This window comes from Nicotiana attenuata, unplaced genomic scaffold, assembly GCF_001879085.1.
Source record: "Nicotiana attenuata strain UT unplaced genomic scaffold, NIATTr2, whole genome shotgun sequence".
Lineage (NCBI taxonomy): Eukaryota > Viridiplantae > Streptophyta > Magnoliopsida > Solanales > Solanaceae > Nicotiana > Nicotiana attenuata.
In genome coordinates, this window is record NW_017678058.1 from 18600 (window position 1) to 24669 (window position 6070).

The 6070-nt window shown below is 35.9% G+C and overlaps 1 pseudogene; it reads left to right on the plus strand.

Annotated features, from left to right (window-relative positions):
- Positions 1-2744: 2744 nt before the first annotated feature.
- On the plus strand, positions 2745-3866 carry LOC109221537 (annotated as a pseudogene).
- The last annotated feature ends 2204 nt before the right edge of the window (positions 3867-6070 follow it).

Consider the following 6070-nt stretch of genomic DNA (forward strand, 5'->3'; position numbering starts at 1 on the left):
CACGTGGATTAGTCAAATGGTCAAAGAATCGCAATTAACCACGAGTCGGGAGTTACAACAGATACGAGCAAAGAAAGAGGAAGAGGCACGAGACATCAGACAAGTAACACGACGCCCGTACCTATTTAAGTCATTTATATCCGAGAATCAGAAGGAATGAATCTGACAGCATACGAGGGTCCAAATACAATATTTGATAAGCATTAAATGCTGAAAACGTTAGAGAATCTGTCTTAAATGTAATGATTATGTAACGTAGCATTCAATGTCATTTATTGCCCATAATAACCTTATTATGACCAAAGCAAGGCACTTACATCTAAGATAGCTATAAAAGGAGAAGACTGAACAATTATAGGGACACGAAAAATCATCTGAATACACTTTGGTTTACTTGCTTTATTCAATTATATTCTGGCTATTCAAAATTACTCTCTTTTATATATTCTTGCGATTATCAGTAACCTGTGTTCTTCTAAAATATATTTTTAGTCAAAATTTTATTTTTTGGTTAAACAGTTCAATTCTCACTGGCCACAATTTTTTTTAATTATTTAACTATTTTCTTTTTTGAACCCCGGCCCCTGAATGAAAATCCTACCTCTACCACCGGTTGTTGGCATTCACTCCCACAGTTGTACTTAGCTATATAAATAAGCTTATTTCCATGAAGTTGTATGTTTAAGAATGTGTTATGAACTTATTTCCTAATGCTTTTGAAACGATTCATATGGGAACAAAATCCGTTTTAGTGTTTGATTCTTATCATCTACTTTAATCTCAATCAATAAGCGAAACTGGCTCTAAATTACCAGCGCTTTAGGCAAGTAATATTGCTTTTGAGAGACTTATTATTATAAAAAATATTTTTGAAAGAGTACTGATTTCATCTTACAATAATTTTTAAAACCATTGTTAGATGGGGGTATGCTTATTTGTTACTACTTACTACATATGAGTAAAAAATAATTATTAATTAAATATCATGATGTTAATATTCTAAAATATGTTACTCCAGATATCAACCGAATAACTATTTTACGCCTTAGAAAGTAAATATTCTACAAAGAAAATGCCATGATCAGATTATGAACCTTTGAACAACAATTTCCAAATGATATGAATAACATTATACTGTCTTGAGGATTACTTGGATAATTGATCACGCCCAACTATGCCTTATAAGAAAACAAAGCGGTCGTTGCAAATATAATCCGGGTATTTAGCCCAGAGTCGAATCCCACAGGGAATTAACCTACCAACTACTTTTGTCAGCCTCAGTGAATTCTCCGTAATCAGCTTCCCAGATATTTTGAATAATACTTGGTGATATTTCTACTAACTATAACTGAATAAAATTAAGTAAACTAAAATCTAACTATGACTGAGTTGTAAACAAATAAGAGAAGGATCTAAGGTTGTGATTTCCCCTATTGATGGAATTCCTTCCTGTTATGTTTCGTATAGATTTGCCTAATCGTCTTTATCGATCATGAGCTCTCTTACTACCGTAACTCTCTCCCGAATAATTACGACAATTTACTAGATGCACTCTCCCGAGTTACGCTAGCTGGCTTTTATTACAGCTCACTTAGATCGCACTCAAGGTTTCGTTATCCCTAATCCCACCTTTAAACCCTCGGTTATTGATTCCTCATATACTTTGGGAGTGGTGTTGTTCAACAACTACCTAAATATGCACTCTCTTCCGAGTAATACATATTAAATAGGCACAACTAATTGAAGATCCTATCAATTAACTACAACAAGAACGTAGTTGAACAAATAGAGATTAAACTGGACAAACTATATTAACACAACAAGAAGTTCATCCCTCAACAGGTTTCATCAAAACCTTAGACTAAATAATTAGCTACTCATAATTGTGTTCATAATAACAACAACAAAATTCATCATGAATAATAAAAACAAAAGGAAGAAAGGTAGAACTCGATGCCGAATTATCCTCCTTGCCTCTTGCCTCTTCTTGCTTTGAACAAAACTATAAAAACCTTGATATCATCTTTTTGGGCGAGCTGGACCTATTATAGGTTAAGTGGAATTGCCCTCAAACTTCCAAGTTTACCCCTAAAATTTCCACGTTTCGGAGTGACTACTGCGGTCACGCTCGAACCGCGCATGGGCCGCGCAAATGGCGTTCTACACTGTCAGTGCTTCCTGGACTAGCGCGGCCGCGCTCGGGCCGCGCTAATCGACTTCAACACTGCCCCGTTTCTTCTGCTCTAGCGTGGCCGCGCTAAGGCCGCGCTTGGCCCATGCTAGAGTGGATCAGCTATTTATCTCTTCTTTTCTTTCTTCTTTCACACGTACTCAACTCCGAGGGGCTTGTTTTAACACTACTACAAAAACGACCTTTGGCGGCAATTATTTTGCGGCAATAAGGCAATGGTCGCTAATAAATTCTTTAAGCTTAAATATTAGCGGCATATGACCATTAGCCAGTAAAAGATATCCTTTTACCGGTAATAAAAAATAATAGCCACTAAAAATTACTAATTGTAATTAATCTTTTATTATTTTAACTTTTCCTCTGCACAAAAGAAGAGAAAATCTTTCCCTCCAATTTTTTTGATACCTTTTTTCGTTTCCCTCCCCAATTGGAATTAGAAAAAAATTAGAAAATAACTGAAGGAAAACATTGAATGATTTCCCTTACTAGTTGAATCGACTTTGCGGAAAAAGCCCTAGCTAATTCGCTGCTGCATCAACGCCAGTGCGCGGAAATGCTGCATCAACGCCAGTACGCCCTAGCTAATTCGCTGCTGCATCAACGCCAGTGCGCGGAAACGCCAGTGCGATTTACAGTGCGTCAACGATTGTGCACATCTTCTTCCCAGGTAAATCCTCTTCTCTTCGATTTTACAATTGATTTACAGAAGATCAGTTCAATTGATTTACAGAAGACAGTGCGTCAATGGCAATGTTAACTTCTCTTCGTCCAATCAATTTACAGTAGATTTATAAAGGCTTGCTTGAAAATGGTCGTTGGGTTGCTGTTAAAAGATTCAATAGGTCTGCTTGACCTGATTCTCGCCAATTCTTGGTTAGTATTGTTAGTTACATTTTCTTGCCCCATTTTCCCAATTTTGCAACTTTTTCTTTTTTTTGTGTAGCAATTGATTTTATTGTATTTTGGACAATGTTTGTGTTGTTTTAAAGGATGAGGCAAAGGCAGTGGGGAATCTGAGGAGTGAGAGATTAGCAAATCTAATTGGATGTTGCTGTGAAGGGGAAGAAAAATTGCTGGTGGCTGAATTCATGCCTAATGAAACCCTTGCAAAGCATTTGTTTCACTGTAAGTAATAATGCTAAATTTTTGTATTTCAGAAATTTAGATTGTAGGAACATTATGTTGTAACTGATGGGATTTGTTTGTGATTACTATATTGACAATTATTTTGTGTTTTTGTGGTTAAATAGTCAATTGCACCTTTGTCATTTTATCAACTTTAATTGAATGAATCATGAATCTGTGATTAAGGCCTGATATTTAATACCTTTGAAATGGAATAGGGGAGAATCAACCTATGAAATAGGCGATGAGGTTGAGGGTCGCTTTTTACCTATCACAAGCTTTGGAATACTGCAGTAGCAAGGGTCGGGCGTTATATCACGATCTTAATGCTTACAGAATCTTATTTGATCAGGTACGTTAGATTATGGCGAGCTTTGGTTACTAATGGTTGTTGTTGGTGTAGTCCTCTTAAAATTGGTTAGCATTTTTACAGGATGGTAATCCTAGACTCTCTTGCTTTGGCTTGATGAAGAACAGTAGAGATGGAAAGAGTTACAGTACAAACTTGGCTTTCACTCCCCCTGAGTACTTGAAAACAGGTCAAATATGATTCCTCTAACCTATTATTTTCTCAATCCAAGTGTTGTGTGTTCTGCGCCCAGGACTTGAGAATACTTTTTATTGTTCACCATAAAGCTTTAGCCTCAAGAAAGATCTGCTACCTTGATGGATGAGCAGGTAAACTTGTTCAAATTACTAACTATAAAGATTATTTCATCTAACAGTTTGATATCTTAATGTCATATTTCTCATTCTTGTGTATTAGTCCGTCTGTGAAAAGTAAAAGCATTAAAAGTGGGTACTCAAACAGCATTTTTGTTTTTTTTTCTCTTTCCTCTTTTGCTTTGGGTTGGGGGAATTGAAGTGAAATGCTGTATTCGAAGATTTTGAAGAAGTGAGTGTCCACATTATTTTACCTGCACAGAACCAAGGACAAAATTTGTCTGGAGTTGAAAATTTACCACACGAAAAATGGGTTTCCAGTGGTAGTCAATATGGCTAAATATTTGGATAAAAGTAATCTATAGACAAGTATTATTTCTTCTACATACTTTCAAATTTCATTAGTGGCTTTCTTTATTGGAATTACTGGACTATGTTGCTATATTCATCCATATGTTTGATCATGCCAAGGAAATCATTGCCTGAGTTTTAGGCATTGGACGTGTTACACGTGTTTAATTAAAAAGGAAAATGGAAGTACTATAGCTTTGTGAAGAGTGAAGCAGAATCTAACTAGAGTAGTGAAGAAAGTTGAGTATGGAGGTTATTTCATTCTTTTCCTTTTCCTTTTCCTTTTCCTTTTCCTTTTCTGTATAAGTCAAAATGCGTCTCATTAATTACTTACCAAGATAGAGTGGTACGAATGCACACATAGGGTGCGTGCTTAAAACACTCATCCATCCAGATAGTCCAATTCTCTATACAAAAAGGAATTCTCTCCTTGCACCAGAAGTATAAGAAAAACAAGAACCTCTGTAGTCTTCATATTATTCTCACTATAATAGAATAATCTCCTTTTTCTTCCGACCCAAATAATCCAAAAACGGTACAACAGTGTAGTCTTCAAGCTGCATTCCAGCTTAACATTACTTCCTCGACTGTTCTAGTGAATACCTATGAGATGCTAGAGAAGGAGCACACAAAGTCCCATAGCTGTGATGTGTCTTCTCTTAGCCTCTTGCACAGGCAGCAGCACCCCGTGACAATTTGTCGCCTCCTTGGTTATCCGCTGTTATGAAGGAGGAACAGTAACCATGAAGGCAGCTTTTAGATAGTCATTAACAATTATTCTCCTTTGGAGTAGTGATTCATCTGCTATTTGGTCGTCTTTATTCCTTTAGATAGCATAGAATTCCCTTGAATTCAGAAATATTGATTTTGTAAAAACTAGTTTGAATATAGAACTCCGTGAAAGTAAAGTAAAGCTACACAAAAGTATTTCTACCTTAATTTTTTTTCACGCATATCTTACATCAATTTTATTGTATTAGGCTATAAATGGGATAAAGCCTACACGAGCACAAGTTTTCATATTAACTCATACAAAATGTAAGGATGGTAGACCACTGGATGATGATTCTGTCAAGGCAATTGTAAGATTTCTTTTTTTCTTTTATTTTCTTAATTGGGAAATAGTTAGGAAAAAATATAAAAGCGAATAAATGAATTCCAAATTGGATTTATGTATTTTATGGCCAGGAAATGATAAATGAAAGGACGAAAAATAGTGAAAGCTCTACTGACCAACCTCCTCGCGCTGTTGCTTGGGAAGGCGATGTGTATTCTCAGGTGTTCGGAAATGACAAAAGTGGATATGTTGGTGGTTTAGGACTTGGTCCAACTCCTTCTGTTCAATGGGGTAGTAGATCTTCCTTAGGAAATATTGTTGGAGAGGATTCATCTAATGAAGCTGTCCAAAGGTTAACACAAGAGATAACCGAGTTAAAGGATAAACACAATGAAGAAATGAATCTGATGAAACAAAATCAGGAGAAGATACAATTAGAATTACTCGAAATGCGACAATTGATGCGCAAATATGCTTTCAATGAATCTATGCGTCAAAATATCAATGGCACCTCAATTGAACAGGTAACTCGATTTTATAAGTTATGTACATTATTAATGAAGTTTTAATCCTATAAAAGTATTGTTATCTGGTGTGTTAATATTTATCAGGTCCCTGCTGCCAATAGTGGCCATGAACGAGTACCACAAACATCAAGGATACCAAATGTTGCTGAAAATACT